At 38.7% G+C, this 14,726-nt stretch overlaps 1 protein-coding gene across 1 annotated transcript in view; it reads left to right on the plus strand.

Annotated features, from left to right (window-relative positions):
• The first annotated feature begins 7,986 nt into the window (after nucleotides 1-7,986).
• LOC117411472 (ras guanyl-releasing protein 3-like) overlaps nucleotides 7,987-14,726 on the plus strand; it is a 38,555-nt gene continuing 31,815 nt past the window's right edge. Inside the window, exon 1 of the mRNA XM_059024889.1 lies at nucleotides 7,987-8,149. The gene's annotated coding sequence lies outside the window, so the exon portion shown is untranslated. The remainder of the gene's footprint in view (nucleotides 8,150-14,726) is intronic.

Below are 14,726 nucleotides of genomic sequence, written 5' to 3' on the forward strand. Positions count from 1 at the left end.
GAAGCGTTGGAAGATCTGGAGTAGTGCAGGTCCAGATTTAAACTTAACTAAAGCAACTTGCATGCTAGAACAGTGAGTAGATCTGAAGAGGGAGCAGAGATCTGCTGCAGGGAGGAGCAATTAACAGTAGAGGATGGGATCTGCTGGATGGTGCAGAGATCTGAGGAAGTAAACAAAGAAGTGCTGTCAATAATGAGCGGTGGTCTGCTGTAGAGAGAGATCTGCTGAAGCAGTGATCTGTTATTGTGAATGGTGGACTGCCATTGGTAGAGCGTGGTGGTCTGCTGCAGAACGCCGATATCTGCTGAAGCAGGGATCTGTAATAGTGAATGGTGGATTGCCATCGGTAGTGTGATGATCTGCTGTAGAGCACAGACATCTGCTGAATGCGGTGGATATTGGACTGTGAGTTAAACTGATTTAGATGAAGCCAGAGATGGAGAATACATAGAGCTGAGGCTGCTGTAGAACCTAAGAGGATGAAGAATCCACTGCTCTGAGGCTGTTGAAATATCTATAGATTTGGTCAGGAGCAGTCCGCCTCAAAAGGGGAGGGGGGTAAGAGTTGAAATTGAAGAATGTCATTTGATATAGATAGACAGAGGATGAGGCAGGAGGGGAACTCCCGAGAATCCATCCGAGTGAGAACTGCGGGAATAGATAGAAAAGCTGTAGTGTCCGAGCTTCGCAGCGAAACCAAACTGGTTTAATGTATAGAGAGAGAGCTTGTGGTATTATACTGCCATCCAGAGGTTATGATTGGAATTACATCATTGACCTGAGTGAATCAGGGTATAATCCAAGAAGTTATTACGATTAAAATCCTTGTCTATGAAGAACAACATTTGCTTATTCCTTTAGATTTGTATAATAAATATTCTAGACATGTTTAGGACAGATAGTCATGAATGGAAATAAGTTAACGCAATATTTAGATGTTATGGTTCGGCGCGTTGAATTCGTCTCTGCCAGTTGTGAAAGTGCAGCAACAGGAAGCCGGAAGATTGCGGTGCTGAGGCGCAGAGCACGCAGAGCCTGATGAAGCTGCCTGGTCACCATGACAACTTACCACTCCCCGCAGTCACTCAATAAGGGCGTTGCCGTGGTAACCATAGTCTGTGAGGCGCCGGTGGAAAAGTTACAGTACAATAGTGTAGTTGGAGAATGTTGTGACCAGTCGAGTCACGAGCCGCCACTAGTTACAAATGGAGTTTAGAATGGGCTGGATACGTCTTTAAAATGTTGAACGTAGCTGATGGAGGTCCAGGGCAGGATGTTCTGATGAAACGGTAATTGTGCTGGCTCAGTGGGAGCGGGGGGAGGGGCGTCGGATTGCAAGCGAGGAGTAAGGTCAAAGAAGGATTAAGCCGACAAAACTTCGTGGTAGAATTAAATAGAGCTAAGGTAAGGCAATCGCAGACAACGGGAATGTCGATGTCATGTCGAAGGAGCTTGGAAGTTTAACGGAGGACCAGACTTTCTGATAAAGTTGCAGACAAGTTGAGTATTGAAGCTGCGGTTTGGACGGCTATGAAGCCGAGGTGGAGACCGGATGGAACAGGAAAGAGTAACGTTGGAGCTCTTGGAGCCGAAAAGAGAAGCTGACTGAAAAGAAAGATCACCTGAGCAGGTAAAAAAAATGATTGATAATATCTTGGCAGCGATGTGCAGAGAAACGACCTGCGTGAGCGAGGCAACGAAGTTTAGATATTAGAGGTGAAGCACGAAACGACTGCGTCTGAGCGTTTGCTAAAAACGAAACACTAGACAGAAAAGGTGCAGGTGATCAGGTCTTAAATAGTAAATAGAACTAATTAACTGGAGATTAGAAAATTGAAAGATTAGAGATTAGCAGCCCCCCCAGCTTCACGCCCCCCGAACCTCGCAAGCTAACATTTAAAACCCAAAAAGTAATAACTAAAGTTAAGGTTTACAATTTTAGAAAAGCAAACTGTAAAGGTATGAAAAAGAGACTAGCAGAAGTAGATTGGAGTAAAATAGAGAAAACATCCACAGAAAAAGGATGGTTGTTTTTAAAAAATGTAGTATCTAGAGGTGCATAACAATTACATCCCAAAAGTAGACAAATCTAAATCTAAAACAAAATGGCCAAAATGGTTTAATAGATCAATTAAAAAAAATATTCAGCAAAAAAAGGCACTTTACAGAGCGTTTAAAAGAGACCAAAAACAAAGTACATGGAAAGAGTACTTGGAACTACAAACGCACATGAAAAAGGAAGTTAGAAAGGCCAAGAGAGAGATAGAAATCAACATTGCTAAGGGGGCTAAAACCAATTCCAAAATGTGTTTCCAATATTATAACAGCAAGAGAACATTCAAAGAGGAGGTTAAATGTCTAAGAGATACAAATGGCAAAATCATAGACAAAGAAAAAAAATAGCAAATATATTAAATTATTACTTTTCACAAGTTTTTACAAAGGAGGATACGAACAACATGCCCCACATGTCGACCTGTTCCTATCCAGTTTTAAATAACTTTAGCATAACCGAGGCAGAAGTGTTAAAGGGACTTGGAGATCTTAAAATAAACAAGATCCTCCCAATAGTACTCAAAGAAATGAAATACGTTATTTACAAACCGCTAACCAAGATCATGCTGGAGAACAGACTGGAGAATTGCAAATGTAATACCGATCCACAAAAAGGGAGACAAAACCGAACCAGGTAACTACAGACCAATAAGCCTGACTTCTATTATATGTAAACTTATGGAAACTATAATAAGATCCAAAATGGAAAATGACCTATATGGTAACAGTATCTCCAGTAGTATTAGGTCCTCTGCTATTCCTAATCTACATTAATGATTTAGATTCTGGTATAGTAACAAACTTGTTAAATTTGCAGACGACACAAAAATAGGAGTGGCAAACACTGTTGCAACAGCAAAGGTCATTTAAAATGATCTAGACAGCATTCAGAACTGGGCAGACACATGGCAAATGACATTTAATAGAGAAAAGTGTAAGGTACTGCACGCAGGCAATAAAAATGTGCATTATAAATATCACATGGGAGATACTGATATTGAAGAAGGAATCTATGAAAAAGACCTAGGAGTTTATGTTGACTCAGAAATGTCTTCATCTAGACAATGTGGGGAAGCTATAAAAAAGGCCAACAAGATGCTTGGATATATTGTGAAAAGTGTTGAATTTAAATCAAGGGAAGTATTGTTAAAACTTTACAATGCATTAGTAAGACCTCATCTAGAATATTGTGTTTAGTTCTGGTCACCTCGTTACAAAAATGATATTGCTGCTCTAGAAAGAGTGCAAAGAAGAGCAACCAAAGTTATCCTGGGTTTAAAAGGCATGTCGTATGCAGACAGGCTAAAATAATTGAATCTATTCAGTCTTGAACAAAGAAGACTACGCGGTGATCTGATTCAAACATTCAAAATCCTAAAAGGTTAGACAATGTCGACCCAGGGGACTTTTTTGACCTGAAAAAAGAAACAAGGACCAGGGGTCACCAATGGAGATTAGATAAAGGTGCATTCAGAACAGAAAATAGGAGGCACTTTTTTACACAGAGAATTGTGAGGGTCTGGAACCAACTCCCCAGTAATGTTGTTGAAGCTGACACCCTGGGATCCTTCAAGAAGCTGCTTGATGAGATTCTGGGATCAATAAGCTACTAACAACCAAACGAGCAAGATGGGCTGAATGGCCTCCTCTCGTTTGTAAACTTTCTAATGTTCTTCTTATGTTCTTATGTTCTTCTGTGTGTGGATTGCCTCGCTTTGTGTGATGCGCCTGCCTGCGTTAACCGAGATCTTCACAATAAAATAAGCATTTTTCTTATTCCTATAATTTGCAAACAATTTTTTGGGGTGTTCTTTCATTAAAAAATAATAATTTCCGCTCACCTCCTTAATAATTTTGTTTGCACCGCGGAGCTGCTTTAGATTTATCGCAATCTATCATGGTGGTGCCTTATTACCGTTGAGTGTATGGCCAAACACAGACGTTTATGAAAAATGGGACATAGACGGGACAACTAACCAAAAACGGGGCAAAAGTAACATTTTACTAAACATGTGCGGAAACCAGGACGTGCTGCCTAAAAAGGGGAGTGTCCCGGGAAAATCGGGACGGTTGGTAGCTTTAACTAAAATCATTGTTTATAATTCCTGTTGAGTGGCTTGGCTTGCACAGAGCGCAGCAGCACACACGTGACCTATATCGAAGGTGTTTCTTTTCATTCTTAAAAGTCAGAGTAATGGATATATTTATGAAGGACTTAAAAGCAAAACTTAGGAAAAACGAATTCCAGGAACAAAAGCTCACAGAAAAATGCAAGTCTGCTGTGTGGGAATCACTTCTTGTTATTGCGGACAAAGAAGGAAACATTTTTTTGCATAAAACACATTTTACATGTCAGTTCCATTTGCTCTTGTGTTAAGTTTGTTGTAAAATCACGCATTTACGAGATCGTACAGTTCATTTGATTTTCAGATAATGTATTCATCGTTGTATCTTTTATATAATTGTACAGTCCTCTGTGTAGGTTCATGATGGAATAAACACTGGTTCAAACAGATTTCCAGGTAGACTGGAAAACACTGCTCTAATACTGTATCTAGTCAATGCATATACTACTAAGCTGGTGAAAAGGGTTCCACTGTTTTTTCGGGCTGGGTTGGATCCGGGTCTAATAAGAATTTTACATCGGGTAGGGTCGGGTAAATAATTGTCGGTTTGTGGTCGGGTCGATTAATTTGGACCCGTGAAGATCTCTGCTATAATGCCCTCAAAAAGTGTTATTGATGCCTAGTGTATGAAGTGTAAAAAAAAATAAAACTTCTGTGGTATAGGGTACTGTATTTATGTGGTAAACGTCCGTAAATCATCAACTGTGTTGTGTGTAATCCGCTCCACCTGTGCCTTTTTCTAAAATAAAATTATGTATAAAGTTATGGAAATTGACTGCATATTTTTCTTGCGTTTTCTACGCACCAGATGAGTTGTGAGAAGTAATTGCTAAATTGCACTCTTTTAAGCTTTTCAAAAACAAAACAAACAAAAAAATCAATGATACACTAAGTGGTCATTCTCAGACCTGGAGAGCGTTGGAGAGGTTTGTTTAGAATATAACACAGCACATTTCCATGAACGTTGATTAAACACTGTTTGCGGCAGTGACGCCGGTAATCGCTCCAGCATATTCTGAGCTGCTGTGTGTTTCCCGTTACAGGAAGCCTGGGCTGAGGGCTGGCGGTGAAGTCATCAAATCAAATGTACAAACTCTCCAGATGACCCACCGTGCGGCAGCAGGAAGTTAACGTTTAATTACTTACTCTGCATCAGTCAGAGCGATTGTTTTTCAGCATTCAATTGACTTACCGGCAGGTCTTATCAACTACACAATGGTGAAAACAGCAGGTGTCTGTACTATTAACTATTTTGTTTTTTATTTTGTTCTAATGTAATGCTAATATTGTTTTCATTCTCCAGTCATACATTCCTGTAACAAAGCTTGGTTGATTTGTTCCTTTAGCCTCAGACGAAACACATTTTTTTTTCTTTAATTGATGGATAGTGCATTATAGGTTTATAATAATAGCCCTTATAACAGTTTACCATAGTAAAAGCATAGCAAAGTTTAATAAAGCATACTGAAAGCATAGGTAAGCATTGTAAAAAATAAATAAATAAAAAAATAACAGGGTATGGTAAATAAGTAGTACAACATACAGAAAAAAAATCTGGTAAAACAGCTACAATTCTGTGCAAAAATACAGTGGTAAATTTTTATAAGGGAGGAAAATCATGAACCTTGTCTTGTATTTTTCAGATGGTGTTGCTAATAAAACTATACGGCTCAGGCAGATGTCTGGCTCATAACTATTTCATGTGTGTCTCTTCATGTTTTCAGGTTAAAAGGTGCACAGCATTATTAACTAGCAATGCCCACAATAATAAAACGTTATTTTCATAGTCAATTTTATATACTAAAGTGGTGGTGAGAACAGATCTATTAAAATCCACTATCAAAATAGTATATGGCTCATTTTGTGAATATAACATCAGTGTTTGTCATGTAGCAGTCATGTGCTGTATTTGCAGATTAGAAACTTAACTGTAGGACTGAGCAGATTTAGAGTAATGATTTTTACAGGGAAGAAGGAAGGGAGGGTGAGAGGTTGGTGCTACTGCTAGACTTCAGACACCATGAAACCAGTCTAAAATCTAATCTGCAGCTGGACGTTAACCAAATGTCAAAGATCACCTAAATGTATCAGGTTTTGTATAATTACCTACCTCAGATATTTGTCCTGATAGTAGAATCAATTCACAGCCCTCGGTTTTGACTAAATGTTTTTGTTATGTTTTTGCAATGCATGTTTTAAAAGCTGTCTTTTGCGTCCTTTGCTTTGGACGCTCATTGGGTAACTACACCCATCAGAGCATTGTTTCAAACTTGTGCTGCGAGAGTCCTAGTTCAGTCCCAGTCCCGTTTCAAATCACTTTTAACTTAATGGCAAATGGAAACAAGGCAATGTTCCCATTGTGCCATCACCAGTTCTGTTATGACACTATTGCTTATTTCACAGTTCGTGTTGCTGTTCAATCAAACACCCAACTCTTATGCAAGGTCCATACCTTTGTAATTTGGGAACCCAACTTGTTGTGCTTTTTATTAGTGAACCATTGTACAATTGGATTCTGGCTGGATGTACGTGTTAGAAGGCGAGCAAGCTGGTTGAGTTAGTAGACACATTTATTTTCATTTTTTATTTATTTTTTTACCTCCTAGTGTATGATTGTTAAGTTTTGCAGTCACCGTTACAGAAGTAAAACGAAGAAGGATGGCCAACCTAGGAGTTCTTTTATATATATATATAAAAAAGGATAATTTTGAGGGTATCCCTCACTAGTGGATTCTTAATCTTTTTTCTTTTTTTTTTGTATATAAAGACGATGGGGATACCCAGGTATCTGGTGAGCAAGGATTCTGAGTGGGTGAAAATGGACAACAAATGCGCCAGTCTTCTGCATTCCTAGCAAATAGATTTTGGAGTACCACTTTCCTAGCCAGACACAGATTTTCTATTAATCTCTGGGAACATGTATGCTCTGAATGTATGCTATATAGGGAGTCATATTTCAGGTGTATTGCTGCAATCTTATAGTGATTTAAGGTTTGGATTAGGTTTATTTGTAGATGCTTATGAGGTCATGAATGTTCATTTGGCACTGGAATAATGAACAACATGCTAGTGAGACTGCTTCCTCATTAAAATGGTTTGCATGCAATTAAAAAGTTGAAAATGTTCTATTCAGAAATGTAGTAAGTGGTCTAAATGGGGTAAAAAAAAAAAAAAAATAGGCAGCAAATACCCCACCCATAGTACACCACTGCACTGCCCACTATCTTAGTGCATACATATAACTTTAATTGTTGTTCAGTTTTGGACCAACACAATAGAAATCTGAAGTCTTTTCACTCAGCTTGATAATCCTACAGCTATGACTGACTTCCAGAACTGTCTTATCCCTTTCCCTACTGACTACTGCTGACGCAGGGACAGCTGTGTCACATCTGCCAGGCTATGTCCAAGATGAATAATGGCAAGCTAGACACCCACACATACAAAGCTTAGACACAAAAATATATTTCTGTTTTGGTAAGCAACCCCTGCACCTGTCAGCTGCCAGGACAGCACCTCGCATGTTATTGCCTGTTATACTGTGCAATGAATAAAAAGAAAAACAAAGCTTCAGCTTGTAAAATGACAAATGCATGCAAACACACACTTAAACACAACTGAAGACAAATGTTCCCCCTTGATATTGTGACACATTTCCTGTCTGTTCCTTTGCTGCTTGCCGTGTGTTGGTCCTATTTATAGTGCAAGAAAAGGAAAACCACTCCAATGCAGGCAGGAAAAACTAAGCTGGGAAAGAATAGGAGGAAGTCTGACTGCCAGTTAGCCAAACAATCTGGAGCTAATAGAGGCTGAGCAGTTGGAGGCACCAGAGCTACGGCAAACAAGCTAAAGGAATACAGTGATGTTGGCCCTCTGAAAAGAAGAGTGCAAAATAAGCTAGGATCTTTATCATTTCTCACTGGCATTGAGACTGACAGCATGCTGGTACTGAGAAGAACAAGGGCTAGGTGAGTTCAAACAAGCTACAGGGTGTGTATTTTAATAGAACTGCGTGTTATCCTTATACAAGTTTACTAAGGCACTGTGTATTTGCACAGTACGATGACCATGCTTTCCTCAGGACACTACTACTCTGCTCTACCATGGCAAAACAAGGATTTTACTGTAGTCTCCAGTAATTCATCATGTTACTCTGAGCTTTTACTATGCTTTACATGCTTTTAACATGGTGTGCCTACTTTCAGAAGTCTACAGATAGTGCTTTGGATGTTTTTAGAGTATTCAATGTTCTTCTACTGGTGCATATAAAAAACAGCATGCCTTAGCAAACGCTGTCACTGGTAAGCGCATACTACAATATCACTATTTAAAAGTCAGCTGCTTTCTTTTTGAAGGTGGTCTAGAAGTCACTTGCTGTGTTCTGATCACAGGCAGAAGTAATGTGGAGTTTACATGGGAATTAGTGTGAACGGATCATTGATTTTGGATTTGCCTTTGCACAGTAGCAGGGTTGTACAGGTGAATGATCCCATCCGTCTCCCTTTGTGTGCACCCTCAGTGTCTATGTCTGCTGTGTAATGAAAACTGTTTTCTTTGTCTCTGGGTTGGATGCATTAGGAATATAAAGTGCTTTAAGCTGCCCTGGCTACAGTCCCAGGGCAGCACTAACAGCCTGTCTGCTGCTCAAAGTGATTTGTAAGTTATGGTGCTTGGAATAACCCCCACCCCACTAGCAAAAGCAGGAATTTATAGTTGTTGGCGGCAGTGCTTTGTTTACTTCACACACATTTCAAAGGACTCCATGCTGTAGCTGTTATATCTGGTGTAAGCAATAGGATGCACAAGAGACTGGGTGGCAGATTGGTGGTAATCTTTCAAAAATAAAGAAGAACGTTGTTATGGAAATTTAGGAACGGAATTAAAATTTAAAGGAACATTTCTTCTTTTTTTTTTTTAAATAGTGTGATAGTATTACAAAACCAATACATGATAAACAAGAACGCAATATTTAAAAACAGTTATTTAGCTTTTGTTTAAACTTTTTTTAAATGTCATTTTTTTGTCCTTTAGTAGCTTTATATTTACACCACCACTTTCGCAAACTGCGGAGTGAAGTACTTTATTATCAGTTACATTTATTTACAGGAGAAGTTCAATGTTGCCACTGGTCACAGATTAATGAGTTTAATGTTTTAGTTTATGCTTGGGTGGTCTGTCTCTCTTCATTAGCATACAATGAATACTGTACCAGAAAACCAGAATACCTTGCGAGCGCTGGAGCTACCAAGGTAAAAAAAAAAAAAAAACACAACACTGATGGCGTGTGTGACCCCCTTGTTGCCGTGGAAACCTGATGCACGGCGATCAGATGGTACTTAATGATAACACTCCACATAATCAGTTTAGCTGAAAATGTGCACAGTGTTCTTGTATTTTCATCATACAGCAGTCGTCTTTACCTAGAATAAGAATTAAAATAACTGCATCAAATTGTTATTCTGTTTGAACTTTTCTAATTATTTTTCAAATTAGCCCTAAAATGCTGGTGTGCATTCAAAGAACAAGGCATTTTTTGCTTTGGTGGATGAGGCTAATATGTTGCCGTTATCAATTTACCAGACCTTGTACCAGAGCTAATCCAAAGCTAATCATCTTTATTTTAAAAAAAATGAAGCATTTTTATTCCAAATTGGATACATAAAAGGAGAAGCTTCCCTTATAAAAGTTTATCACAGTATTTTTGCCAACTATTTTGGCAATTTTCCCCAAGGTTATACTATACATTTACCATAGTTTACCCTGGTTTGCAATGTTTTTTTTATATGCTTTACCATACCTCTATGTGCTTTACAATGCTTACCTATGCTTTACCATGTTTTCACTGTGCTTTATTACACTTTGCTATGACTTTACTATAGGAAACTTGTCTAAGGGTTGGTGATGAAGTCCATGTGTGTGTTATTATTCCTACACTTTCCAGTCATGCCCCTCTGTTCCATAAACAGGGGGGTCCTCAGAAGCAGATCCAGCACACCTGCATGCTGTTTCAGGGAGAACGTGGCACTGGCAGGGTTTGCACTTACACACATATGCTGCAGTAACAATTTTCAACACAGCTGCAGTCGGAAGACCAGGGCACACTGAGCCAGTTTTGTGCTTCTTGAGTTGCTCAAGAAGAAAACAAAGCCATGGCCAAAGAACCAAACCTCATGCCAAAATATTCCTTCTTTGATGCTGCATAACCAAACTTATTTAACTTTCCCTCTCAGGGCCAAGAGAAAAATACTGGGGGCATTTATTATTTTCCCTTGCCAGTAACCGGCGACTTCCACCTCGTGCCTATTCAGATCTCGAAATAACCCATTCAGCCCAGTGACGCTGTTCCATTGCCAGCACATCGTTCGCTCCAGGCAAATAGCAATCTGTTTCTTGAATGATAATGATCCCAGTGTTTTAGACAGTAACCTATTTCACGCATGCAATACTATCTGCGTAAAAAAGAGGCTTTGAAATGGGTTTGTAGCCTCCAGTTGCGCTGCATCATAATAAATATATTGTGTCTTACAGCATGAAAGCCTACCACTGGAACATTAGACATTCCTCAAAGATGTAGCATGACGCAGCGCTCATTGATTTATCAACTGCAGTTACAATCGACAGGCTACCACTATCATGTCCAATTATCTAAAAGTGTACTGCTCTCCATTACTGTATGGTCAAAAATGTAACGAGTAGCGCGCGTTACATGGTTTAGCTTCTAGCATAACCCTGCCTTATGATACGCCTACGTTATTGTCTATAAGTTACATTGAAAGAGGTCACACCTTAAATTAAGTTTGTTAGGGGTCATTTTGATCAATTGGGCAGCAGTGTGGAGTAGTGGTTAGGGCTCTGGACTCTTGACTGGAGGGTTGTGGGTTCAATCCCCAGTGGGAGACACTGCTGTTGTACCCTTGAGCAAGGTACTTTACCTAGATTGCTCCAGTAAAAACCCAACTGTATAAATGGGTAATTGTATGTAAAAATAATGTGATATCTGTATAATGTGATATCTTGTAACAATTGTAAGTCGCCCTGGATAAGGGCGTCTGCTAAGAAATAAATAATAATAATAACAATCAATTTATAAACCACAGATGGATTTTATTTCTCATCTGTCTATTATAAGGGGTGATCCCGAGAAAACCACAGATAGATTTCACCTTTCCCATGCTTTTTCCCATGGTTATGCTATGCATTTACTATAGTTTACCACGTTTGGATCTGATGGAAAGCAGACTTTCCTTTCATACAGGAATGCTACTTGTGACCACCTCTGTGGTAGAACATGGTAGTCATTTCATTTACACAGGCACACACACGGCTGCTTTTTGTGGTTCTTTTACTTCATTTCACATTACGGTGTTCCCTTGTTAAAAGGACGGTCCTTCATACCACTTATAAGGCAGTACGGTGGTGGTGCCAATTTGCCCCATAATGCCATTCCGCTACCACCTGCATTATCATCAGTTGGTGAAACACAGATAACACAGTCTCTTAACTAAAGACCTTCAAAGGAGGACAATGTCGTGGCTAGCACTCCTTTTAGAGTGCTTAGATAGATAGATTAAAAAAACCATTCAGCCCATCAAACTCATCCCTTGCTATCACACTGTGACCCCCAGGGCAGTATCTAATTATTTCTTGAAGGATCGCAGTACCTTACATGATAAACTATTCCACGCATTTATCACGCTCAGCTTTTATTTATTTTTTTTTAAAAGCATGTTTCATGTAGATACCATGAACATTTTAAATTGTTTCAAACCTGTAGTTGCACGAACACTGATTCCATTAGAATAATAATAATAATAATAATAATAATAATAATAATAATAATAATAATAATAATTTGTTTCAAACATGTAATTCATCCTCTCCTAGCTCTGTGCTGAAAAATAATATTCAAAGCAATGCAACTAAAAATGGAATATGTTAATAAGAAAATTGGTGTCGCTTAAAATTGTACATTTATTTATTTATTTATTTATTTATTTATTTATTTATCATTTATTTTATGAAAGCAGCTAAAAACAACAATAAAACCTTATAAAACTCAAATTCAGCAAAAGCAGTCTATTTAATTTGTACTTAAGTTAGCAGGTACAGGTTTCAAGAGGTTATAAATGAGCGTATATTTTTTTCTAGTTTGGTAAGAATTTTGAGGCTTTGTAAAGTAATATCTTGCATTGCATGAAACAAGCAAATGCTTCACATGGATGTAGTTCAGTAAGGTGTACAAGTAAGTAAGTAAGTAATTCAAGTCCTCTCCAGCCATGAAAAATGCTAGCTGCACTAGTACAAAGTTTATTTAGGATAGGTTTAGGGGTGTGACAGCACAGAGAACTGATTTCACTTCTGAATTAAAACACCACCACAAAACATGGTCTTACTAAACTTATTCAAAATGGACTGATCAGATAAACGGGGGTGTCACACATCAGCTCTGAATATCAAAAGTGTCTTCCGACAGTCCGAAACTCGCCGTCTCCGTCTGCTTTAATATGATTCTTATCCCGAACGTTCTTTCCATCATAAAATGAAAACATTTTTCTGCTGTTTTCCGACAGGCGGAATGGGGGCAATTTACATAAAGGTGGCAGAATAACTATTTAGTATTTAAATGAGAAACCTACTGTATGTTAATGACGCAAATGACAGTCTTTATGTCATTTCAGGATTTCAATCAATGGACAGGTGGGATTGAAATGAAGTAAAGGCAGAGAAAAACAAAACACGTGTGTTTCAGGAGATATTTAGAAACAAGAGAAGATCCATTTAATAGAACATAGTAATTAATGATGCAAGTACGTCAGGACAGAGAGAAAAAAAGTAAAGTGAGAGAGCTCATTTTAATGTAGCCTAATTTTGTAAATGTATGTTATGTATTCATTAAATTATAGTTTTATGTACCGGTGTAGTGTTAGAAAGTGGTACATTGTCAAAATGTGGTACATGTACCAAAACTCAAGCCACATGACGTCAGAAAGCGATACGTTGTCACCTTGAAAGTGGTACGCTGTCAGATTTTGGTAATTGCGTTCTGATGGCGATGGGGGTTTTCCTATTGTAAACAGAGGTACATTTACCATTAATTATACATTTTTTTGCAAACTTAAACTGGAAACAGACAATCAATTTCTGTTCAATCAATACCCAATGTATTGCATATGATAAATATTTGCATACTATTTTCTTAATGGTGGAAAAATAGGATAAATTACATTAACAACAATGTAAAAGACCGGAAAATATAACACATTCAATAAAAAAAGATGTGAAAGGCAGATAACGTACTAGATTTGAATGGGTGCTTCCCTGCTTTCTTAGCGGAAGTTGTTTACAAGTTGTTTAGGCACGCGAGAGCAAGCACAATGCGCTGCGTACCACTTTTTACTGCGTACCTGAAAATAACACTGCACTGGTTATGGCGGATATTTTATGCCAAAATAAAAAAATGAGTACATAAAAACATATAGAAATACATAAATAAATATAGACAGATGTGCTTATTTATTTGTTTATTTATTTTGGTATAAAATATCCTCTGTACCCGGTAGCACGTTATGACTCTAAATTCATCACATAAATACAATATCGTAGCTTTATCTATTCGATATTTCTGTAGCACTTGCTCTTCTGTAAGGTCAAAAAGACGACCCTTTGACGATACACTGGTGGGGTATATTTTCGGCTGTGATTCCATACTGGGGGAGCAGCTACATTATCCCTTTCATCCTCTAAAATCGCAGCAATCCCTAGCATAAGGTGACCATATTTTGTTAAACGGTCTGGATATTTCTATACAATGCATTTATGCATCCGACATATTAACAAACACAAGAAATTAAAGGTAAGGGTATTCGGTGAAGAGTTTTGTGAACCGGGGAATCTTTCAGGGATATCGTTTGACCAGGGACACAGTCTGTCATCCGGCAACTCTTTCAGGAATATCGTTTGACCAGGGACACAGTCTGTCATCCGGGGACTCTTTCGGGGATATCGTTTGACCACGGACACAGTCTGTCATCCGGGGACTCTTTCAGGAATATCGTTTGACCAGGGACACAGTCTGTCATCCGGGGACTCTTTCAGGGATATCGTTTGACCAGGGACACAGTCTGTCATCCGGGGACTGTCCCCAAAAATCAGGGACGTATGGTCACCCTACCTTAGCAGCACATTGGGCACCATCACCATTAGTCAAAGAGTCACTCCACCCACAGCAGACCTATTTTATTTCAGCACGGAGACTGTTTGAAATAGGTTCCCACTTCCATTAAGACTCTTTGAAACAGGCGGATCGCAAGCCACTTTAGATGGAAAATACTCCACCAAAATGACTACCCCTTTTGATTTTTGCATGGGGAGGGTATGTTAATTAGGTATCCACTTGATTTGAATAACATTCTTCATAGTGTTGGAACTGGGGTTTTGCGACTGTTCTCATCCTTCCTAGCCATTTTTGATTTTTGCTCAGAACACGAAAAAACTGTCGGAAAGTTAAAACCCCGCCACAAAAGCCCTCCCCCGGCGGTCGGAAAT

Source organism: Acipenser ruthenus, chromosome 6 (genome assembly GCF_902713425.1).
Source record: "Acipenser ruthenus chromosome 6, fAciRut3.2 maternal haplotype, whole genome shotgun sequence".
Classification (NCBI taxonomy): Eukaryota; Metazoa; Chordata; class Actinopteri; order Acipenseriformes; family Acipenseridae; genus Acipenser; species Acipenser ruthenus.